The 26,226-nt window shown below is 45.2% G+C and overlaps 1 long non-coding RNA gene across 1 annotated transcript; it reads left to right on the forward strand.

Moving 5' to 3' along the window:
- Positions 1 to 1,283: 1,283 nt before the first annotated feature.
- On the forward strand, positions 1,284 to 26,191 carry LOC140205480 (uncharacterized). The gene is made up of 5 exons (XR_011887855.1): positions 1,284 to 1,370; positions 1,464 to 1,563; positions 4,340 to 4,468; positions 6,851 to 7,011; positions 25,799 to 26,191. It is a non-coding gene; the product is annotated as an uncharacterized lncRNA (long non-coding RNA).
- Positions 26,192 to 26,226: the final 35 nt, after the last annotated feature.

Here is a 26,226-nt window from a genome sequence, read left to right on the forward strand (position 1 = left end):
TGAGATCCAGGGCCAAGAGGCCCTTGTGGCCCTTCAAACCTCACCGCCCAGCAATCCCCCGATATAGCCCTAGCCTAATCACAGGACAATTGACAATGACCAATTAACCTACAACCGGTATGTGTTTAGGCTGTGGGACGAAACCAGAGCACCCACAGGAAACCCATGCAATCACGGGGGGAAGGTACAAACTCCTTACGGACAGCAGCGGGAAGTGCATCCTGCCAGTACTGTGAAGCATTGTGTTAACCACTATGCTACCGTGTTGCCCTAGATGTTCTACATGCAGGCTGATCTGCTGAATATTTTTGTTTCAGACTTTTAAACAAGCTCTTTTCTCTCAAACCCAGAGGGACTTTGAACTGTCAGCTCTCTGAGTCAGAGGCAACTGAACCACAGATCAGACAGAAACATAATCATATTCAGGCGTCACCACAGCAACCCATTCCTCCCATATCTTAGTGGTTAAAATACGACCTACAGGCAATAGCTATAATGCATTAAATATCCTTGGTGTATCGAGCAGATTCTCAGAAAACAAAGATCTTGATCAGTTGAGTGTTTTTACTGTGGGAATAACCTCAGACAGCACTGTGGTGAAGCATTCCAATCAGTAAAAGGGTGAGAGGAAGCAGGCATCTATATGTCAGGAGATATTGGTTACTGTCAACATAACCGAGGCTAAGTTATCAATGTGATGGTATTTGATTCACTGTCCATAAAGCCCTAAACTCAAAAGAAGATTTTAAGCTTTATTTGATCTATGGTCACCCTCGCTATAGGGAGGTTGTACTAGATCTACCTACTATTAAAAGACTAGCTTACTTCCCTGTCTAGTCTCTGGCGTGAGGTTTAGCTGCCAATTCCTACTACTTGAGTGTGGGTCTCCCCTCCCCTCCAAGGAGATATACTTCCAGCTAATGAAATAGCTTAAACACAGTTTACTTTTACTGATGCATGTTTAAATTTAGAGAAATAGTTCTTGACACACATTTAATGCTCACAGGATTTCTGATTTATAAAAAAATTGCAAGATACAAAAAAAATTACAAACTACAGATGATTTCCAAACACAGGTGCAATTCTTACAATAAAAGAACCTACCAATGAGTTGCAGATGAGTGAATCGTCTGCCTCAGAAACTGAAGGCTGGGGAATGAGTTCTAGTTTTACTTTCTTTCTGTCATTCTCCTCGTCATTCCTAACAATTCCCCAATACTTCCTAATATCTACACTGTGTTGCTTTGTGATGCCATCATCTGCATGCAATGTTTTCCAGATACCTTTGCTGGGACAAAGTAACTCACACAGAAGGTCAAAAAGCTTCTGACAATAGTGCAAATAACATTGCTATTGTTGCCTGGTTTAAGGTAGGCCAATTATCATAGTTCCATTCTCTTGAGTTTGCCTAATGGAGACAAAAAGTCTAATGGTCATTTCACTTTGCAAACTTTATCTTTCAGCAGACTGTCAACCCCCTCCTCCACCCCATGCTGTGAATTAGTAACCTGTATTCTGTGCTGGAAAGCTGAGCTGAACAAGAGGCTTCTTGGACCCTTGAAGGTGAATATCGATCACACCCAGGGAAAGGATCCGCTGGGCTCTGAATGTTTTGTTGTGCCTGGTGTAGATGGTTGTAATGAGATAGTTTCCGCTGACAGATGAGTCGATAACTGCGAGGGTGTTACAGTAAAGTCAGAGCCAGGTCTGTGCATGACTGAAATTATGGAAACTTCTACAAACAGAGGATGACTGAATGTTGCGGTGCGCTTTCACAAACAGCAATTGATGCAATCCATTTTAAATATAAGATGACTGATAGGTTAGTGTTAATCATGGGCATTAAAAAGATGTGGAGGAGACACGTGGAATTGGGTGCCCCACGGTCAATAGTGGACTTTTCGGTCAGAGGTCAGAGTTGTGGTCACATGACGCAGACACCTGAGACCTCTCTGTCACTCCACACAGTTTTGTAATACTTACAGTACTGTACACAAGTCTTAGGCACGTATATAGCTCATGTGCCTGAGACATTTACACAGTACTGTAGTAACTTTATGTATTTCTCTGTACTGCTGCCACAAAAAAAAAACAAATTTCATGACATATGTGAGTGTCAATAAACCTGATTCTGATATGGGGCTGAATTGTGGACTGAGAGTGGGAAGGAGGCAGGGAGAAGGGAATCATGGTTGGGAAAAGGGGAAGGGAGAGGGGAGGGAGCAGGAAGCACTAGAGAGACATTCCGTAATAATCAATAAACCAATTGTTTGGAATCAAATGACCTTGCCCGGTGTCTCAGGGCAGAGCGTGTCCGCACCCCCGGCACTCCTCCTCTGCCGTCTGTCCCACACCCCTCCAGCGGCACCCCACCTTATCATTCCCAACACCCTTTGCTCCCCCTTGATTTACAAACTTACTCCACATTGACAAATGCAGTACTGTGCAAAAGTCTTAGGAACCCTCGCTAAAAACATCATGACACCATGTCATATGTGGGCACATCACTAGAAGTAAAACCAAAAGTAAGGCAAGTTATCTCCACATTCCATCTTTTTCTTGAAATTAGTTTTATGTTTTGGAGATACAAAACATAACAGAGCTGCAAGTGAGTTTCCCATTACACAGTACCTGTGCCTCACTGTCATTGTGATGTACAGGGGTGGCAAGTTAGTGTAACAGTCAATCAGTTTGGCATTACACAGTACCTGTCCCTCACTGTGATTGTGAGGTGCAGGGGTGGCAAGGTAGTGGAGCAGTCAGTGTATTGCCAGCTGTAAGTCTGCAGTTCAATTCCCACCACTGCGTTTAAAGAGTTTGTTCTTTCTCCCGTGCCTGTGTGGGTTTCCTCTCTCATGCCAAACTTGTACAGTCAGGTTTAGGGAGTTGTGGCAATGCTATGCTGATGACTGAAACATGGTGACACCTGCAGATAGCCCAGCGCAATTCTTGCTGATTTGATTTGATACCTTTCACGGCTTGTTTTAATGTGACTGAGAAAAGAAGTGAATCTATCTAATCTGTCTTGTGCACGTGGACAGATCCTGCTGTGTTGGCACAGAGACAGCAGGGATTACATTGAGTAGAATGAGAGTGATAAGAAAACCTGTTTCCATACTTGGTCAGAAAGAGTTAAATAATTTTTAACTTCAAATTTTAATAAATTCCCAAACTAAGTTTATTGATTAGAGTTCTAAAGCAATGTTCGGCTTCAAGGCCAGCGACTTTGCAGGCTACTGGATAACTAATTAGGTTTAAAAGAATGTCAAGATGCAATGTTTATTTTCTAAATGATTTTGCACCCAAAGTCACATTTCAAAGCCTTGTTATCATGAACTTATTAATCAGTGTAAAGTCAACCATGAGGAATTAGGCAAATTGTCAGTGATACCACTGTAGGCAGTATTGATTGTACCAAATGTTTACACAACAATTTTACTTATTAAAATCACAAGAGGTTCTGCAGATGTTGGAAATCAAGAGTAACACACAAAATACTGGAAGACTCAGAGGGTCAGGCAGGTCAAGAAGAATAGTAAAAGGGGAGAGCAAAAATACTGGAGGTTAGAGAAATGGATTTCCCTTCTTCCATTCCCCACTCTGGCTCCAGTCTTGCCTCTTCTCGTCACCGACCTATCACCTGGTACCTCTCCTCCTTCCCTTGCTTCCTTGGTCCATTCTCCTCTCCTATCAGATTCCTGCTTGTTCAATTCTTTACTTTTTCCACCAATCACCTTCCAGCTTGTGACTTCATCTCCCCTCCCTCTCCCACCTTCCCATGTTCTTACTTGATCCCTACCTTCCCCCTCACCTCACTTTACTAAACCTGTCAGTTTGTCCTCCTTCCCCTCCTCCCCCCACCTTTTATTCTGGCTTCTTCCCTCTTCCTTTCTACTCCTGAAGTAGAGTCTCAGCCCCAAACGTTGATTCCTTTCCATAGATGCTGCCTGAACTGCTGAGTTCCTCCAGCACTTTGTGAGTTCTACTTATTAAACTCATGCTAAGGTCATTAGATTACTTGTGGTGATGGGCATGGGTGTAAGAGAGAACAGTAAGAGAGACTCTGCAACTACTGAGTTCACCTTCAAGTTCAAGACTAATTTCTTACTTCACCTTGACTTTCCTGCCATCAGCACCTTAATCCCAATCTTAACTTTATGTCCCTCTCACCCCTTCTCCTGCCCTCCCTGTGCCCTCAGGACCTGCCCATCACTTTCCTCTGGTCCCCACCTTCTCTTTATTCCATGGTCTACTGTCCTCTCTTATAGGATTCCTTCTTGATTTTCCTGTCATCAGCACCTTAATCCCAATCCTAATCTATATTTATGTTATTCTACAGATGCCCCATAGACAGCATCCTAACAAGCTGCATTACATCTGACAGGAAGGCTCTGCAATGGGGAGTCAAAACTGCCCAACGCATCACTGGGATCGGCCTACCCACCATCAGGGACGTGTATACAGAAAGGTACCGGAAAAGGGACAGTAATATCAAGCTCTTCTTCCGCCACCTCCATTTCTGTGCCTATTTCTTTGGCATGGGCTCTCCAGCCTGCACCGATGACCCCTTCTCCTGTCTTCAAACCTCCTCTTCTTCCTGGACAGCCCACCCTGGTCTTCTGCCTGCTCTGAATCTTTTTATTTCCAACTGCTGATGGGACATCAACCATCTTGACCTCACCACTCCTCTCTCCAATTCCAACCTTACTCATTCCAGACGCACTGCCCTCAACTCTGTCTGCACTAATCCTAACCTCACCATAAAACTGCAGATAAGGGGGGTGTTGGGGTAGTCTGGTGGACTGACCTCTACCTTGCTGGGGCCCAACGACAACTGTCTGACACTTCCTCTTACTTACCCCTTGAATAAGACCCCACTAAGGAGCACCAAGCCACTCTCCCACACCATCACTGACCTTATTAATTCTGGGGATCTCCTATCCACTGCCACCAATCTTATAGTTCCCTCACCCTGCACCTCCCATTTCTACCTCCTACCCAAAATCCACAAACCCGCTTGTTCCTGCCCCACTGAACTCATATCTGCATACCCCGACTCAGTTTTATCCCCGCTGGTTCAGTCCCTTCCTACCTACATCCATGACACCTCACACACTCTGAATCTTTTCAACAATTTCAGGTTCCCTGGCCCCCATCGTCTTATTTTCACCATGGATGTCCAGTCCCTCTACACCTCCACCCTCACTAGGAAGGCCTCAAAGCTCTCTGTCTCTTTCTGAACACCAGACCCAACCAGTTCCCCTCCACAACCACTCTCCTTCACCTGGCGGAACTTGTCCTCACCCTAAATCATTTCTCCTTTGGCTCCTCCCACTTCCTTCAGACAAAAGGTGTAACCATGGATACTCGCAAGGGTCCCAGCTATTCCTGCTTGTTTGTCGGCTACGTGGAACAATGTTCCAACCCTACACTGGTGTCACTCCCCAACTTTTCCTATGCTACGTCGACGACTGCATTGGTCCTGCTTCCTGCACCCATGCCAAGCTCGTCGACTTCATCAACTTTGCCTCCAATTTCCAACCTAATCTCAAATTTACCTAGTCCATCTCCAACATCTCCGTCCCCTTTGAAAGATTTCTCAATCTCTCGGTCTCTATCTCTGGAGACAGCTTATCTATTGATATGTTTTATAAACCCACGAACTCTCACAGTCACCTGGGCTATACCTCGACCCACCCTGTTACTTGTAAGAATGCCATCTCCTTCTCTCAGTTCCTCTGTCTCTGCCACATCTGCTCTCAGGATGGGGCTTTTCATTCCAGAACAAAGGAGATGTCCTCCTTCTTCAAAGAAAAGGACTTCCCTTCCTCCACCATCAACACTGCCCTCAACTGCATCTCTTCCATTTCTCACATGTCTGCCCTTCCCCTATCCTCCTGCCACCCCACCAGGGATAGGGCTCCTCACCTAGCACCCCACCAGCCTCTGCATCCAGCACATGATTCTTTGTAACGCCATCTCCGGTGTGATTCCACCACCAAGCACATCATTCCCTCTCCCCCACTTTCTACTTTCCACAGGGATCCCTCCCTACACAACTCCCTTGTCCATTTGTCCCTTCCCACTGATCTCCCTCCTGGCACTAATCCTTGCAAGCAGAACAAGTGCTACACCAGCCTCTACACCTCCTCCCTCACTACTATTCAGGGCCCAAACAATCCTTCCAGCTGAGTTGACACTTCACCTGTGAGTTTGTTGGGGTCATCTACTGTACTCAGCGCTCCCAGTGTGGCCTCCTGTATATTGGTGGGAACCAACGTAGATTGGGAGACTGCTTTGCTGAGAACCTATGAACCATCTGCCAGAAAATGTGAGATCTTGGGATCTCCCAGTGGCTACCTATTTTAGTTCCACCCCATTCCCATATATCAGAAGGTGTAACCATGGCCTCCTCTACTGTTGTGATAAGGTCACACTCAGGTTGGTGGAGCAACACCTGATATTACGTCTGGGTAGCCTCCAACCTAATGGCATGAACATCGATTTCTCGAACTTCTGGTAATTGCCTGTCCCACCATTCCCCATTCTCATTTCCCTCTCTCACCTTATCTCCTTACCTGCCTTTAACCTCCCATTGGTATTTCTTCACCTTCCCTTTCTTCCATGGCCTTCTGTCCTCTCCTATCAGATTCCCCCTTCTCCAGCCCTGTATCTTTTTCACCAATCAAATTCCCAGCTCTACACTTCACACCCCTCACCCCAGTTTCACCTATCACATTGTGGTTTCTCCTTCCCTCCCCCACCTTCTTACTCTGAGTTCTCATCTTTTTTCTCCATTGCTGATGAAGGGTCTTGGCCTGAACAACTGATTGTATTCTCTTTTCCATAGATGCTGCCTGGCCTGCTGAGTTCTTCCAGCATTTTGTGTGTGTGCTTGAAGGATCCCAACCACCTTGCTCATGGACTGGTGTCCCATACCCATCAGGAAGGAGGCTATGTAACATCCAGGCCAGGACTACCAGACTCAAAGGCAATTCATTTTTCAAACCGGTAAGTTGATTAATTAATAATTCTTAAATCATCTTTAGTCAATGAGATACAAGAATAAATTACTCACAAAAGGTAATTTAGACAACTTCTCTCCCTCTCGCTTCCTTCCTGTTGTTTATTCCCTCTCTTCAACCCTCTTCTCTCCCTCTCCCTCCTCGGCAATCTATTCCCCCCACCTCTCTGATTCTCCTCTCTCCCTCCCTAACTCTGTCTCTCTTTCTTTCTCCCTCTCTCTCTCTCCTCCTCACACTAGCCCCTCTCTCTCCTTCTCACATTGGCCCCCTCTCTCTGACTCTCTCCCTCCCTCTGATCATCTCTCTCTCTCTCTCTCTCTCTGAGAGCCTGTTGGCCTCTAAGAAAAGGGGTCACTGTCTCTCTGCACATTAGTGGCAGCAATGCTTGGTTAGTGTGCTGTGGGAATCATCCAGTTCACATCTAAGTGCTTTTTGTGGTGACATTCCTCAGCAAACATGACTCGCTTTATTACAGATGGGGGAAAAAAGCCCTTCCACATCAGTCTGCTTTCAATTTATTTCCATTCCCTCTCTCTATCCTTCTTCTCCAGGCCCTTTGCCCTTCACATGGTAGCTATTAGTTTTTGAAGTCAAGTGGTATGATAGAGGATGTGAGAACGAGAGAAAAAGTTTATGTCTAACATTGTGTTTTCCATCAACTGTACCTCATAACGAAGCTACTGTGCTCTGCAATACCCAACATGGCCAATGTGCGAGAGGACAGCTCCCCTTTAACTTCCCTAGCAACTTCACAGGACACTAGCAACTCTTCATGGATACTGAGACACTTGGCAGGAAAAGGAGAATTCATAGACACATAGACAGAAGAGTGGTTTTAAGACCATAAGATGTAGGAGCAGAATTTGGCCATTTGGCCAGTCAAGTCTGCTCTGATATTTCATCATGTCTATTTATTATCCCTCTCAACCTCAGTTTCCTGCCTTTTCCCCATAAACTTTGACACCCTTACTAATCAAGACCCTATCAACCTCCCATTTAAATGCCACAGCCGTCCATGGCAATGAACTCCACAGATTAACCACCGTCTATAAGGTGCAAGGTCTATGATGAGAAGAACTGTGATTAAAGCAGATTTAAAAGGTTATTTGTCACAGTATTTCAAAGGCACAGCAGCGCTTCTACTTTCTGAGAAGTTTGTGATGAATTGGCATGTGTAAGTGGGAAGCAGGTTCACGGGATTGGTAAGTGAGGCAGAAGACCATAAAACCGTAAGATATAGGAGCAGAACTGGGCCATTTGGCTCATTGAGTCTGCTCTGCCATTACATCATTTCCGATCCATTTTTCCTCTCAGCCCCAATCTCCTACCTTATCCCCATATCCCTTCATGCCCTGACTAAGCACATTAACCACTTATTTTACAGACAAACAGTAAAACATTCAACCAAACATCTAAGTCAAACAAATAGTCATCAACGCCACCCTAAGTTACAAAAACTATGACAGTAACATTCAGTAAAGTTTCAGACTCTACAGGTACTTCATAAGTCTCCCCAAGTTACAGAACTACAAAATTAAACATTCAACAAACAGACACTTGGCTAAGTGTACACATGGGCCCTCCTATCTGCAGCACACTTTCCCAATGGTTCTTCAGCACTGGTTGCAGCCTCAGTGTGAAGACGAGCCTTTGGAGGCAAAGGAAAGAGAGCGAGTCTCTCGCATGTGCTATTCTTATACCACTGACGCACCCGGAACCAGACACCAGTGCAGAGGCATGCAAGACAACCAATGGGAAAGGGCAGCTGCATCCCTCAAATGGGTCAATCAGCGACCAGCACAGTGGAAGTGGCTTTCAACCAGCAAGTGAACTCATGTCATCTAAAACCTTGGCAAACTTCTACCGATACAGTGGAGTGTATCACAGCCTGCTATGGAAGCACCAATGCTCAGGAACAAAAAAGTCTACAGAAAGTGGTCCATACAGGCAAAGCGCTCCCCATCACTGAATACATTTACATGGAGAGCATCCACCATCCGGCATCAATAACCCCCACCATGCAGGCAGCAGGTACTGAAATCTTACATCCCATACCATCAGGCTCAGGAATAGTCAGTACCCTACACAACAAGAGAAATTCTGCAAATGTTGGAAATCCAAGCAACACACACAAATTGCTGCACAAACTCAGCAGGCCAGGCAGCATCTAGGAAATGAGTACAGTGGACATTTCGGCCTGAAACCCTTCAGCAGGACTGGAGAAAATAGCTGAGGAGTAGATTTAAAAGGTGGGGGAGGGAAGGGAGAAACACAAGCGATAGGTGGAACCTGGAGATGGAAGGATGAAGTATAGAACTGGGAAGTTGATTGGCGAAAGAGACAGAAGACAATGGAGAAAAGAAAAAGGTTGAGGGGCGGGGTGTTGGAGGAGCACCAGAGGGAGGTGATGGGTGGGCAAGGAGATAAGATGAGAGAGGGAAAATGAGATGAGAAATGGTGAAGGGATGGGAGCGGGGGTGGGGGAGGTGGGAGGTCATTACCGGAAGTCTGAGAAGTCGATGTTCATGCCATCAGGTTGGAGATTACGCAAGTGGAATATAAGGTGTTGTCCCTCCAACTTAAGTGTGGCCTCATACGACAGTGGCGGAGGAGGCCATGGATGGACATATAGGAATGGGAATGGGAAGTGGAATTAAAATAGGTAACCATTTTGTTCCTCCAGCATTTTGTGTGTGTTGCTCAGATTTCCAGCATCTGCAGATTTTCTCTTCTTTCAGATTCATTGCATTTTCCCTTTCCCTTCCCCCAGATGTCTGGGTAGCCTTCAACCTGACGGCATGAACATCAATTTCTCTAACTTCTGGTAATTTCCTTCCCCCTCTCTTTTCCCATTCCCTATTCTGGCTCCCCTCCTACTCCCTCCCTTCTCCTCACCTGCACATTACCTCCCTCTCGTGCCCCTCCTCTTGCTCTTTCTCCCATGGTCCACCCTCCTCTCCTCTAGGATTCCTTCTATTTCAGCTCTTTACCTCTTCCACCTATCACTTCCCAGCTTCTTATTTCATCCCTTTCCCCCAACCAACCACCTTACCCCTCACCAGCTTCACCTTTCACCTTCTGGCTTGTACTCTTTCCCCTCCCCCTGTATTCTTATGCTGGTTTCTGCTCCCTTCCTTTCCAGTCCTGAAGAAGGGTCTCGGCCTGAAATTGCTCCCCATAAATACTGCCTGACTCGCTGAGTTCCTCCAGCATTTTGGGTGTGTTGCTCTGGATTTCCAGTGTCTGCAGAATCTTTTGTGAACATTGAGAGGAAACTGGTGGAAGTGAAGAAGGTGCGGACCAAATTAAATTGCTCTTTAAAGAGCCATGCTGAGTTAAATAGTGTCCTTCTGTACTGCATCATGCTGTGGTTCCCAGATACTGGATAGAAAACCACAGCTCTACAAATCAGCCAGACTGCAGCAGCCCAAGGGTATGATTAAGAATATTTTGTCAGAAGTTACTAATGTGTCTCAGCTGAATTGAAAAACACAATGTCCTTTTACCGAGACGGATGAATATAGAACTTAACTATCACAGAAATGCTTCGTCTACTGTCCCTGCATTTGGTACTTAATTAGTAGTTTAATCTCCTTCTGTCTGCTTATCTACGTTGGCAAAGCACATGGATTAACAGCACAATGTGGAGATAGTGTAAGGCAATCCTTGATCAAGTTACCGTACCTCGAGGGTCTGTAGATTAATCAACTGACATTTACAGAGAACAGCTTTGTTTATTCGTTATACATATATTGGTGTCTGGGTGGGAGATGGAGGTGGGCAGTCACATGGTCACACACAACTAATCAGAGATACATCTTCCTAGGCCCAAGCTGACATCAGCAAAATAGAACCATAGCAACAGGACTTTGTTACCTTAGGTTGCGACATTATGGCAGGGGGACTCCAGTTTGTGAGCACACCTACACTTGTGCACAGGAAGTACACAAATACAAACAGTGCATATGGTGTGTGTGTGTGTGTGTGTGTGTGTGTGTGTGTGTGTGTGTGTGTGTGTGTGTGTGTGTGTGTTTGTGTGTGTGTGTCTGGCTGTGTTTAAGTGTGAATGAGTGAGTGCGTCTGTGCATGTGTGAGAGTGTGTGTGTGTGTGTGAGTGTGTGTGTCTGCGTCTGGCTGTGTTTAAGTGTGAATGAGTGTCTGTGCATGTGAGTAGGTGTGTATGTGTGTGTTTGTGTGTGTGTGTCGTGTGTGTGTGTGTGTGTGTCTGTGAGTGTGTCTATGTCTGGCTGTGTGTAAGTGTGGATGAGTGTGTGCATCTATACATGTGAATGTGTGTGTGTGTGAGAGTGTGTACGTGTGAGTGAGTGTGTCTGTGTCTGGCTGTGTGTAAGTGTGGATGAGTGTGTGTGTGTGTGTGTGTGTGTGTGTGTGTGTAAATAAAAGCTCCTGTGCGTAGGCAACATGATAGCGTAATAATTATTGTAATTCTTTACAGCGTCAGCTGTAAGATCGGGCTTCAAGTCCTACTGCTGTCTGTAAAGAGTTTGTACATTCTCCCCATGACCGCGGGCATTTCCTCCCACAGTCTAAAGACATGGCTGTTAGCGCTAGTAAGCTGTGGGCATGCTATGTTGTACTGGAAGCCTGATGACAGTTGCAGGCTGCCCCAGCACATCTTCAGGCCGTGTGGCTGTAGACACAAGTGACACATTTCTCTGTATGTTTTGATACACGTGACAAATAAAGTGGCCACATTTATGTATCCGTGGTCTTCTGCTACGGAAGCCTATCCACTTCAACATGTTGACTGAGTTCAATATTCAGAGTGGTTTTCATTCAGAGATGCTCTTCTGTGCTCCACTGTCAGAACGCATGGTTATTTGAGTTACTGTCACCTTCCTGTCAGCTTGAACCAGTCTGGCCATTCTCCTCTGACCTCTCTCATTAACAAGGTATTTTCGTCCACAGAACTGCCGCTCACTGGATGCTTTTTGTTTTTCACACCAGTCCCTGTAAACTCTAGAGACTGTTGTTTGTGAAAATCCCAGGAGATCAGCAGTTTCTGAGATACTCAAGCTACCCCGTCTGGCACCAACAATTATTCCACACTCAAAGTCACTTTGATCACATTCCTTCCCCATTCTGATTATTGGTCTGAACAAAAACTGAACCTCTTGACCATGTCTGCATGCTTTTATGCATTGAGTTGCTGCCACATGATTGGCTGATGAGTTATTTGCATTAACGAGCAGGTGTGCAGGTGTACCCAGAAAAGTGACCACTCAGTGTAAATGCAACTTCTTTGGCACCCTTGTCAGTCTTGTTCACAATTTAGCTGCAATTTTTTGAGGATGTCCCATCATAAGAGTAAAGAGGAAGTGCTTCTTTAGCCAGAGGGTGGAGTATCTGTGGAATTCATTGCTGCAGGCGGCTGTGGAGGACAAGTCATTGGCATTGGGTATATTTAATGTGGAGCTTGAGAGGTTCTTGTTTTGTAAGGATTATGAGAAGGCAGGAGAATGGGTTTGAGAAGGAAAATAAATTAGTGATGATCCAATGGCAGAGAAGACTTGGTGGGCCGAATAGCCTAATTCTGCTCCCATGTCTTATGGTTTTAGCTGGGCCATGGTATTACAGATGTTCAAGGCATTGCAGAGGCTGTACTTGGAGTATTATGTGGAGTTCTGGTTGCCTGGATATTGAAAAGATGTCAATGAGCTGGAAAGTGTGCAGAAAGCATTCACAAGCTGAAAGTTTTTGCAGCTGAAGTTAATCCTTTAGCTACACAGCAGCCCGTCAGATTGGGGAGAGGTAGGCCATTGGGACACAGCTACAATCTCAGGCACTCAGTTTGCAGGAGCTTTGATTGCCTGTTCTTTTTGCAGGAAATGCAGTCTCCACCGACTGCTGAGTCCTGCCAAGGAAAACAAGGCACTTTGGCCTGAGAGGCCCTGTTTGTGTCAAACAGCAACAGACACCTCACCACACCAGGGTTTTGGTATTGTGTGTAGGTATTTTTGGTGTAACACCACAGTGGAGCCCAAATGTAAACCCGACTTTTCCCTGTTTTGTCACTCTTCAGCCTCAAATTCCAATACGATTGCATCACCAATTTCTTTGTGAACCTAATGTCCAGGAGTGAAAGATTAATCTCCCGGATATTGCCTAATGAAACCCAGGGGAAATATCCAAGAGGAACCAAGTAAATATGAGTACTCCTTTTCCCAATCCTCTCAGCTTCTTCATGGTTTTATATATTAGTTGTAAGATTGTGTGTGTGTGTGTGTGTGTGTGTGTGTGTGTGTGTGTGTGTGTGTGTGTGTGTGTGTGTGTGTGTGAGAGAGAGAGAGAGAGAGAGAGAGAGAGAGAGAGAGATTGATTGATTACACAAAAAGAGAGATTGTGAGTTACATAACTCCAGGGCATTACAGATCTCTTTACAACCAGAAACGTGCACGTTGCCCATGTTACTCAGGGGGAAACATGGGGCGCCACGGTGGTGTAATGGTTAACGCAACACTATTTCAGCTCAGTGTGTCGGAGTTCGGAGTTCGGAGTTCAGAGTTCAATTCCGGCGCTGTATGTAAGGAGTTAGGACTTTCTCTCTGTGACCATGTGAGTGTCGTCTGGGCACTCTGGTTTCTCTCACAGTCACAGTTGGTTAATTGGTGATTGCAAATTGTCCTGTGTTTAGGTTAGGGTTAAACAGGTGGGTTGCTGCTTATTTGGCTCAGTAGGTTAATTGTCCTGAGGCTAGGTTAGGGTTAAATAGGTGGGTTTCTGCTCATTGCACTTGGTGGGTTAATTGGTCCTGCTGCTAGGTTAGGGTTAAATAGGTGGGCTGCTGCTCATTCGGCTCGGTAGGTCAATTGTCCTGTGTTTAGGTTAGGGTTAAACAGGTGGGTTGCTGCTTATTCGGCTCAGTAGGTTAATTGTCCTGTGGTTAGGTTAGGGTTAAATAGGTGAGTTGCTACTCGTTCGGCTTGGTAGGTTAATTGTCCTGCGGTTAGGTTAGGGTTAAATAGGTGGGTTTCTGCTCATTGCACTTGGTGGGTTAATTGGTCCTGCTGCTAGGTTAGGGTTAAATAGGTGGGCTGCTGCTCATTGGGCCGGAAGGGCCTGTTCATGCTGTATCTCTAACTAAATACACAAAAAATAACATCTGTTTTTAAACATATAAAAAATAACACAGCAAGCTCCCACTCTGCTCCCTTCCTTTCCAGTCCTGATGAAGGTTCTCAGCCCAAAACATCAACTGTTTAGTCCCCTCCACAGACGATGCCTGACCTGCTGAGTTCCTCCATTTTGTGTGTGATGCTTAAGATTTCCAGTATCTGCAGAATCTCCAGTGTAAACAGACCTAATTACCTGATTAGTTGTAATCAGAAAATGCTGGAGGAACTCTAGATGCAAATTAGGGTGGATGAATCCCCAGGGCCTGACAATGTGTGCCCTCAGACCCTGTGGGAGGCAAGTGCAGAAATTGCAAGAGGCCTAACAGAGATATTTAAATGATCCTTTTCCATGGGTGAAGTGCCTGAGGATGGGAGGATAGCTAATGTTCTGTCGTTTGAGAAAGGCTCTAAGAATAGGTCAGGAAATTATAGGCTGGTAAAGCTGATATCAGCAGAAGGAAATTTATTGAAAGGTATTTTTAGGGACCGGATATATAAGTATTTACATAGACAGGACTGATTAGGAACAGTTAGCATGGTTTTGTGCAGTCCTATCTAATCGATCTTATAGAGTTTTTCGAAGAACTTTCTAGGAAAGTTGATGAAGGATAGACTGCAAAAAGGCCTTTGACAAGCTCCTGCGTGGGAAGTTGGTCATTTTGCATGTCACAGTCTCAAGGAGCCACCCGATTGTTTGGTGAAAGAGAGTTTAAAAGGAGTAAGTGGAGGCAGTCAGCACATTTTGCGCACCACAATCCCGAGGAGACTTTGGATAATTAGGCACTTGCCAAGATCCAATTAAAAGAAGTTAGGTTTAAGTGGAACGACCATTGCAGAAGTGGCTATTGTGTGAGTGGCCAGTGTTGGAGCGGGAGTTGAGGCTTTGGCAAGGAGAAGAGTAGCCTGTAGGGAGATATTTTTCATTATTTATTCTTTCTTCTTATTACACACTTAGAGCAGTGAGGATGTCAGGCTGGATTGTCTTCCGGGATGTGGGAAGGCGGGGAGACCTCCAGTGTCCCTAATAACTACACCTACAAGAAGTGCATCAAGCAGCAGCTTCTCACTGACTGTAATCAGGGATGGAACTGGAACTGGATGAGCTCTAGATATTCAGGAGGCTGAGGTTATAGACAGGACATACAGGGGGGTAGCTACACTCATGGTGCATGACACAATTGGGGGGCGGGGGTAGGTAGCCAGTGCAGAGTATTGATGTGGCCATTTCTCTCAACAACAGGTACACTGCTTTGGATAGCGCTGGGGGAGGTGGGGGTTGGTTAACCTAGAAGAGGTAAGCCACGACAGTCAGGACCCTGGCGCTGATTCTGGCCCTGTGGCTCAGAAAGGAAGTGGGGACAAGATTCATTGGTCAGAGGATCAAAAAGGAAGTTGTATGAGTGAGAGCAAAATTCCAAAATGTGTTGTTGCTTCATGCGTTTTGTGTCAAGGACAGCTTGGATCCAGTCCACAGCATTCTTAAGTGGGAGGGCGAGGAGCCAGATGTCGTGGCTCACGTTGGTGCTAATGACATGGGTAGGAGGAGTGATGAGGTCCTGCAAAGTGAGTTTGAGGAGTTAGATGCTAAGTTAAAGGGCCGGACCTCCAAGGTTGTGATCTCAGGATTGCTACCCATACCATGTGCTAGTGAGGATGGAGCTGGGAAGATTTATACAGTTTAATATGTGGCTAAGGAGTTGGTGCAGGAGGGAGGGCATCAGATTTTGGATCATTGGGCTCTCTTCCAGGGAAAGTGGGACCTGGACCAAAAGGATGGTTTGCACCTAAACTGGAGGGGAACTAATGCTCTAATGGGAAGATTTGGGGATAGGAAGGTTTAAACTAGAGTCGCAGAGGGCTGGGAGTGGTTGTGGAGAAAGGTGTTATCAAGCTTACATACAAAGTCAGAATTTGAGATGTTGAGCACGGTGGGACTAATGTTGACAACTCTGGCAGGGTTTGCAAGACATTACTTCCTACAAAGCGAAACCCAATAGCATGAATGGCAGCGATGCTTCACTACCAGATGAACTCAATGCCTTCTATGCCCACTTTGAAAGGGAGAATATAACTACAGCTGTGAAGATCCCTGCTGCACCCGGTGACCCTGTGATCTCTGTCTCAGAGGCCGATGTTAGGCTGTCTTTAAAGAGGGTGAACTCTCGCAAGGCAGAATGCTCCAACGGAGTACCTGGTAAGGCTCTGAAAACTTATGCCAACCAACTGGCAGGAGTATTCAAGGACATTTTCAGCCTCTCACTGCTATGGGCGTAAGTTCCCATTTGCTTCAAAAAGGCAACAATTATACCAGAAGAATAATGTGGGCTGCCTTAATGACTGTTGCCTGGTAGCACTCACATCTACAGTGATGAAATGCTTTGAGAGGTTGGTCATGACTAGACTGAACTCCTGCCTCAGCAACGACCTGGACCCACTGCAGTTTGCCTATTGCCACTATAGGTCAAAGACCGATGCAATCTCAGTGGCTCTCCACACAGCTTTGGATCACCTGGACAACACAAACACCTATGTCAGGACGCTGTTCATCGACTATAGCTTAGCTTTTAATACCATCATTCCCACAATCCTGATTGAGAAATTAAAGAACCCGGGCCTCTGTACCGTCCTCTGCAATTGGATCCTTGACTTCCTAACCGGGAGACCACAATCTGTGCGAATTGGTGATAACATCTCCTCCTCACTGACTATCAGCACTGGTGCACCTCAGAGGTGTGTGCTTAGCCCACTGCTCTACTCTCTATATACACATGACTGTGGGGCTAGGCATAGCTCAAATACCACCTATAAATTTGCTGATGATATAACCATTGTTGGTAAAATCACGAGAGGGTGTACATGAGTGAGATATGCCAAGTAGTGGAATGGTGTCACAGCAACAACCTGGCACTCAGCGTTGATTGTGGACTTCAGGAAGGGTAAGACAAAGGAACACATACCAATCCTCATAGGGGGACCTGAAGTGGAGAGATTGAGTAGTTTCAAATTCCTGGGTGTCAAGATCTCTGTGGATTTAACCTGGTCCCAACATATCGATGCAGTTATGTGTTCGTCCATCATTGTCGTCGATGAAGATCTCGACACCACTATGATGATGTCAAGACTAGTGCGTGATTTAGATTTAAGTGAGGGAGAGTTGCACAGTGTCAGCCTCACTCTCTCTTCCCAATTCCCATCTGGATCCAGTGGCAAGACAGAGTCGAGACGGCTGGAGATGGGACTAGGCACAGTGGATGATCAGGATGTCTTCTGTGTCTTGTCCTGCTCTACACGTTCCACGACGCTTGCAGAGACCGCCTCCTTGACCGTTGGACCTTCCATTGGTCTCGCCCGCTCAATCCGTCGGAATCTGTTTTCACATGCTGGGAGAGAGAACTCCCTATCTCACCGATGGTTTGTGACCCGTCGGCTACCCTCACCTAGTTTAGCCAGCTTGTCGAAACCGTTGCCCGGGGTGTGGCCACTGTCGCATGCAAACAGCTATGAGGAGCCACAGGTGAGAGCTGAGTGCCAGGTGGGGACCAAAGGTGGACTAACGTATAGAAAAGGACGTGACACCAGAGGTGCTACCCCTCGATGCAGTTATAAAGAAGGCAAGACAGCGGCTATATTTCATTAAGAGTTTGAAGAGATTTGGTATGTCAACAAATACACTCCAAAACTTCTATAGATGTACCGTGGAGAGCATTCTGACAGACTGCATTAATATCTCGTATGGGGGGCTGGGGGGCTACTGCACAGGACCGAAAGAAGCTGCACAGGATTGTAAATTTAGTCAGCTCCATCTTGGGTACTAGCCTACAAAGTACCCAGGACATCTTCAAGGAGCCGTGTCTCAGAAAGGCAGCGTCCATTAGTAAAGACCCCCAGTACCCAGGGCATGCTTTTTTCTCACTGTTACCATCAGGTAGGAGGTACAGAAGCCTGAAGACACACACTCAGCTTCTTCCTCTCTGCCATTTGATTTCCAAATGGACATTGAACCCTTGGACACTACCTTACTTTTTTTAAAAATATAGTATTTTTGTTTTTTGCACTATTTTTAATCTATTCAATATTTTGTTTTTTCCTTCTATATTATGTATTGCATTGAACTGCTGCTGCTAAGTTAACAAATTTCACGTCACATGCCGGTGATAAACTTGATTCTGATAATATTATCTCTGAGCTGTGTATATTTGAATGCACGAAGTATTGTAGAAGTAGAAAGACAGATGAGCTTAGGGCATGGATCAGCATCTGGAATTATGATGTTGTAGCCGTTGGTGTGACTTGGTTTCAGGAGGGACAGGACTGGCAGCTCAATGTTCCAGGGCTCCATTGTTTTAGATGCGATAGAACGGGAGGAATTAAAGGGGGATGGTTGGCATTTCCCGTCAGGGAAAATATCACAGCAGTGTTCAGTTAGGACAGACTCGGGAGCACTACTAGTGAGTTTTATGGGCAGAAATGAGCAATAGGAAAAGTATAATCACATCAATTGTGCTATGTAACATACCACCCAACAGTCCGTGGAATTTAGAGGAGCAAATTTATAGAGAAATTGCAGACCGTTGTAGGAAAAATAATAAGATAGTAGGTATAGTATTATATTGACTGGGACTCCCATACTGTAGAAGGGCTGGTTGGGAAAGATATATTCAGGCAAGTTTCCTTAACCAGTGCGTGGAAGTCTCAACTAGAGGGTGTGCAATACTAGATCTCCTATTGGGGAATGAGGCAGGGCAGACAACAGACGTTTGCATAGAGAAACACCTTGTATCAAGTAATCATTACGTCATTAGTCTCAAGGTAATTATGGAAAAAGATAGTTCTAGTCCTTGGGTTGAGATTCTAAATTGGAGAAAGGCCAATTTTGATGGTATGAGAAAGCATCTGGCAAGTGTGTATGAGGACAGGTAGTTTTCTGGCAAAGATGTACTTGGTATGTGGGAGGCCTTCAATAATGACATTTCGTATGTTCCTGTCAAAATAAAAGGTAATGATAACAGTTTTAGGGAATCTTGGTTTTCGAGAGATATTGAAAAAAAAAGGTGATGCATCGGAAGTATAGGTAGGCAGGAACAACTGAGGTACATGAGGATTATAAGAAATGCACAACAACACTTAAGAAGGAAATCAGGAGAGCAAACTGAAGACACGAGGTTGCTTTAACAGACAAGGTGAAGGAGAATGCTGAGGGCTTCTACAGATATATTAAGAGCAAAAGTATATCAAGGGACAAAATTGGTCCTTTGAAAGTCAGAGTGGTAATCCATCTGTGGAGCTCAAAGAAATGGGGGTTATTTTAAATGGGTTTTTTGCATCTGTATTTACTCGGGCGATGGATGCAGTGTATATACAGTAGAAGTGGGCAAACCAGCAGTGAGGTCATGGACACTATACAGATTACAGAAGAGGAGGTGGTTGCTGTCTTGAGGCAAATTGGGGTGTATAAGTCCCCAGGGTCTGACAATGTCATATTCATAAATCCATGTTTAAGATTGCTGATGATAGCACCATGGTAGACTGAATCAAACAAGGTGACAAATCAGCAGATAGGAGGGAAATTGAAAATCTGGCTGAGTGGTGCCACAACAACAATGTCAGCAAGACCAAGGAGCTGATTATTGACCAAGGGGAGGAGCCAGTCCTTGTCAGAGATGGAGAGAGTCAGCAACCTTAAATTCCTTGGTGTTACCATTGTGAAGGACCTGTACTGGGGCCAGCACATATGAAGAAAGCCTTTACTTCCTTAGAAGTTTGTGAAAAGTTGGCATGACAGCTAAAACTTTGACAAACTTCTATCAATGTGTAGTGGAGAGTATATTGACTGGCTGCATCACGGCCTGGTATAGAAATACCAATGCCCTTGTATGGAAAATCCTACAAAAAGTGTGGAGATGGTCCAGACCATCATGGGTAAAGCCCTCCCCACCACTGAGCACATCTACATGGAGCATTGTCCCAGGAAAGCAGCATCCATCATCAGGGAGGGACACCCACCACCCAGGTCATGCTCTCATCTTACTGCTGCCATCAGGAAGAAGGTACAGGAGCCTCAGGGCACACACCACCAGGTTCAAGTACAGTTGTTACCGTTCAACCATCAGGCTCCCAAATAAGAGGGGATAACTTCACTCAACTTCACTTGCCCCATCACTGAAATGTTCCCACAACCTATGGACTCTCTGTCAGGGACACTTCATCTTATTTTCTCAATGTTTATTGTTTATCTATTATTATTATTATTTCCTTTTTATCTATTTTTCTTTCTTTTTCTATTTGCACAGTTTGTTCTCTTTTGCCTGCTGGTTGTCCGCCCTATTTATATGATTTTTCATTGCCTCTCTTAGTGCTTATTGGATTTATTCAGTATGCCCATGAGAAAATGAATCTCAGGGTTGTATATGATCACATGTATGTACTTTGATAATAAATTTACTTTGAACTTTGATGTGTTCCCTCGGAACCTGTGGGAAGCTAATGCAGAATTTGCATGGACTTTAGCAAGGCATTTGACAACATCTTGCATGGGAGGTTAGTCAAGAAGGTTTAGACACTTGACAATCAAGATGAGATAGTAAGTTGGATTAGACATTGGCTTTGTGAGAAAAGCTAGAGAGTGGTCGTAGATGGTTGGCTCTCTGACTGGAGGCCTGTGACTGGTGGTGTACCACTGGGTTATATCAATCATATAACCATATAACAATTACAGCATGGAAACAGGCAATCTCGGCCCTTCTAGTCCGTGCCGAACGCTTACTCTCACCTAGTCCCACCGACTTGCACTCAGCCCATAACCCTCCATTCCTTTCCTGTCCATATATCTATCCAATTTAACTTTAAACAACATCGAACCTGCCTCATCCACTTCAGCTGGAAGCTTGTTCCACACAGCTACCACTATCTGAGTAAAGAAGTTCCCCCTCATGTTACCCCTAAACCTTTGCCCTTTAACTCTCAACTCATGTCCTCTTGTTTGAATCCCCTACTCTCAATGGAAAAAGCCTATCCACGTCAACGCTATCTATCCCCCTCATAATTTTAAATACCTCTATCAAGTCCCCCCTCAACCTCTATGCTCCAAAGAATAAAGACCCAACTTGTTCAACCTTTCTCTGTAACTTAGGTGATGAAACCCAGGTAACATTCTAGTAAATCTTCTCTGTACTCTCTCTATTTTGTTGAGATCTTTCCTATAATCCAATATCTGGATGATATTGTGGGAAAGTGGTTCAGCAAATTTGCGATGACACCAAGATTTGGGGTGTGGTGGACAGAGGGGAGGACTATCAGAACTTGCAGTGGGATCTGGACCAACTGGAAAAATGGGCTGAAAAAAGGCAGATGGAATTTAATGCAGACAAGTATGAGGTGTTGCTCTTTGGGAGGTCCAACCAGAGTAGGTCTTACACAGGCAGTGAGGAGTGTGGTAGGACAGAGGGATCTGGGGAAAATAGATCCACAAGTTTTTGAAAGTGGCATCGCAGGTAGATAAGGTTGTAGAAAAATCTTTGTCCTTCATAAATCAATGTATTGAGTACAGGAGTTGGGATGTTACATTGAAATTGTCTAAGATATTGGTCAGGCCAAATTTGGAGTATTGTGTCCAGTTCTAGTCACTTACCTACAGGGAAGATGTAAATTAAGATTGAAAGATTGAAGAGAAAATTTACAAAAATCTTGCTGGGACTTGAGGACCTGAGATATAGGGAAAAAGTTGAATAGGCTAGGATTTTATTCCCCAGGAGGAGAATTATGCTTTTTGGCCCATCAAGTCTACTCTGCCATTTGATCATTGCTGATTTATTTTCTCTCTCAATCTAATTCTTCTGTCTTCTCCTTTTAACCTTTGATGCCCTTACTAAACAAGTAAAAAATCAGACTCTGCTTTAAATAGACCCAATGTCTTGGTCTCTACAACATAGGAAATAGGTGCAGGAGTAGGCCATTCAGCCCTTTGAGCCTGCACCTCCATTCAGTATGATCATGGCTGATCATCCAATTCAGAACCCTGTACCAGCCTTCCCCCATACCCCCGATCCCTTTAGCCACAAGGACCATATCTAACTCCCTCTTAAATATAGCCAATGAACTGGGCTCAACTGTTTCCTGTGGCAACCATCCGTGGCAATGAATTCCAGAAATTCACCACCCTCTGGCAAAAGAAATTCCTCTTCATCTCTGTTCTACAGGACAACTTAATCTGAGGGTATGTCCTTTGGTCCTGGACCCCTCCACTATTGGAAACATCTTCACCATGTCCACTCTATCCAGGCTTTTCAATATTCAAAATTCAAAGTTCAAAGTAAATTCATTATCAAAGTACATATATGTCCTCACATGCAGCCCTGAGATTCATTTTTGTGTTAGCCATGGAGGTCATTGTGAGGGCTGCAGAATCAGTGGGACTAGGTGTTGCACTTGATGGCGGAGGGGAGTTACCACCAAAACGTTCATGGACGATCTCACCCTTTTGGGTCCCAGCACGGAGGCAGTGGAAAATGTACTATCTAGACTCGAGGAGCTAATGGATTGGGGAAGAATGAAGTTCAAGACCAAGAAGTCAAGGAGCCTTGTTCTTAGGAGAGGAAAGCTGGTTGACTTTCATTTCACCCTTTGTGGAGAGGAGATTCCATCCATTCAGGACCAACCAGTTAAGAGCCTCGGGCGACGGTACATAGAGGAGCTGAGAGACACCAAGTGGGTTCAAGAGACAGGAGAACAGATCAGTAGAGGTCTGATGTCTGTTGGCAAGTGTGGCTTGCCTAGCAAGTTGAAGTTGTGGTGCTTGCAGTACGGACTGATGCCACGGATAATGTGGCCACTAACTGTCTATGAAGTGGCAATGTCCCATGTTGAGGCAATGGAACGGAAGATCAACAAATATGTGAAGAAGTGGCTTGGAGTACCGAGCAGCCTCACCAATGTTGCAATCCACAGTAGCCAGAGAAAGCTTACCATCCCAGTGCAGTCCCTTGTTGAAGAGGTCAAGGTTGCCAAGGTAAGATCATTCTTGATGCTTCAAGACTCAAAAGACCCCGTCATCAAGAATACCCAGCCAGATTTGAGATCAGGCAGGAAGTAGTCAGCCCATGTAGCAGTTGATGAGGCAGAGTCTAGATTGAAGCACAAGGAGACGGTTGGGGCTATCCAGCTAGGCCACCAGGGACTTGGGTGGACAACCCACAAGTGGTGGTCATCTTCTACAGGAAAGGAGTGCCGTGAGCTTGTAACACAGGAAATACGAGCGGTAGAAGAGGAGAAGAGGTTAGCTAAAACAGCTGGCCTGGCCAAACAAGGGGCTTGGACCCGGTGGGAAAATGTTGAACAACGACATCTATCTTGGAATGTTTCGTGGCAGATGGAACCACTCAGCATCTCTTTTCTACACAGAGCAGCGTACGATTTTCTCCCAACACCTGCCAACCTCAGCACCTGGTATGAAGATAAGACAGACAGGTGCGCTGCTTGTGGTGAGAAGGGAACACTTCAACATATCTTGAGTGCATGCAGAGTCAATCTTTCCAGTGGCATGTACACTTGGAGACATAACAACGTTCTCAAAGTTGTGACAGAAGCGGTTGAGCAGAGAGTACTGCAGCACAACTTATCTCATGCCCCATGTTGCACAGAACATCGCATATCATTTGTGAAAGAAGGCTCCAAGTCATGGGTGTACAGCGCAGGCTCACGATCAAGCATACTTTCTTCAGCCAATGATTGGTGTGTCAAGGCCAACCTGGACGGGAAAGGCAATTTCCCGGAGCAAATAGCTTTCACCACATTGCATCTGGATATAATCGTATGGTCTGACACCAGTAGAAAAGCAGTTATTGGTGAACTCACAGTCCCCTGGGAAGACAACATCGACGAAGCCCAAGAGCGCAAGTTAACCAAGTATGTAGAATTAAGATCAGAGTGCAGAGACAGAGGGTGGAAGGTCTCATGCTATCCATTCGAAGTAGGCTGCCGTGGGTTTATTGTGTTCACTCTCCAGAAGTGGCTGCGTGACCTTGGCTTCACTAGAAGAGAGATCAAGTCAACCAGCAGGGCTGTAGCTGAGGCAGCAGAGAAAGGATCAGCATGGGTGTGGACCAAGTATGTCCAGAGGGGCAGATAGTCAGACAGTATATACATATCTTGCAAACCCTTCAGTAGTTGCATAGACACCTGAAGAGCAGACTATCTGTTGGATGGAAGTGACTGATAGAGGCAGATGCCAAGTTTTTAAGCTCACCAGTGGGAGGTGGTGCTTTAGCACAGCTGGCCCACCACCTCGAGGGAGTCTTGATCATAAGCGGGCCGAAACTCCTGAAGACAGGTGGCAGATCAACTGATGATCCCACTGGTGATAGCACAGGACAGTTAACATCTTAGTGCACGTGAACTTGGGCATTCAACCAGTGTGCAAAAGACAATAAACTGTACAAATACAAAAAGAAAGAAATAATAATAATAATAAATACCATTTACATGAGACAAAGAGTCAGTGAAAGTGAGTCCACAGATTGTGGGAACATTTCAATGATGAAGTGAAATTGAGTGAAGTTGGTTCAAGAGCCTGATGGTTGAGGGGTAATTACTGTTCCTGAAACTGGTGGTGTGAGTCCTGAGGCTCCTCTACCTTCTTCCTAATGGCAGCAGTGAGAGGACAGCATGTAGGCTTCAAAGAGATTTCACACCCCCCCCCCCACTTCATTGTCCCTAACTCTTGTACCTAATGTCTTGACCAAGGAAGATAAACATGCCATATGCCTTCTTCCCTACCCATGACTCTGAAGAAAATCATTTGGCCCATTAAGACTCTGCAATTGAGTCCTGCTGATTTCATTGGGGCAAGTCTTCAGATGTTACTTGTACATATAATCGTGTATCTTGTGTTTTAGTTTTGTGACAAAGGAGAAATTCCTGCTCTACCTGCAGAGGCATCACAAGCACATCACGTCAGGGTCACAATGTTGATAAGTAAAAAAATTAAACATAAATTATACACAACTTTACAGGAAGACAATCAGAACAAAAAAAACCATTGGAGTGCAAAGTGATCATAGTGCTGATGTAGTGATTAGCGTTGTGCTAGTTGGTTCAATAATTGACTGGCTGAAGGAAGTAGCTGTTCTTGAACCTGATGATGTGGAGCTTCAGTGTTCTGTATCTACTGCTTCATGGTATCTGAGAGAAGATGGCACAGCCTGGATGGTGGGGATCTTTAATATACTGAACTGGAGCTTCAGATGCTGTCTTGAATCAGAGTGACATTGTGTGGACACTTCTGAAATACTGACTGAGACAGCTGGTTCTCTGAGGTATTTCTGGTCTTCCCCCACCCTCCCACTTCCCCACACATCACCACAAAGGAGCAGAGCCATTTCAAGGAATGTTTGGCTCAGAGGGCTTGGTAACACAAATTGCTTTTATGTCAGTCTCTCAGGGTTTGGCATTGAAAAATGAGAGTTGAGAGAAATATGCATTCATGCATACTTATGAAAAGCCCCTTTGTTTTCACTAAGCATGTGCACACTTTACTCTAATTGCAATTCTACTTCTTTGCTAATTCTGCCCAGATTTAGACTTTTACAACCCCATTCTTGTTGGATATGGTCAGTCCTGCCTGCCTTTTCTATCCCTTTATAGACATTAGTGGCCAATGCTTGTAATACTTTGGAAATCCACAAGCATCTGGAAGAAAGAATTGGAAAAGTTCGTGATGAGGGGAATTTTCTCCTCACTTCCACTCTAAGCTCCTCAACCTGAGACTGAAGGCCTGTTGGCTAGAGCCCTCAGCCTGTGAAGATCTCAAAGTCAACTGGAAAGGCGAAGCCCAGTGTCTGTGAGTCAGAGTCTGAGTCCAGTGGCGACTGGAGCTGGAATGTATGACAACACTTGCGGACTCTCTGCAGCGCACTCTTCGATGTGTTGTCCTGGGGTTGCAGGGCTGTGTATATGTGTGGTCAGCAGGAGGGAATGTGGATTTTGTGTTGCTTGTTATGTTATAGTTTGTTGTATTCTGTGTTGGTCTACCGAGCATTGTGGGTATGCTATGTTGGTGCCAGAATGTGTGG

This window comes from Mobula birostris, chromosome 11, assembly GCF_030028105.1.
Source record: "Mobula birostris isolate sMobBir1 chromosome 11, sMobBir1.hap1, whole genome shotgun sequence".
In the NCBI taxonomy this organism is placed as follows: Eukaryota; Metazoa; Chordata; class Chondrichthyes; order Myliobatiformes; family Myliobatidae; genus Mobula; species Mobula birostris.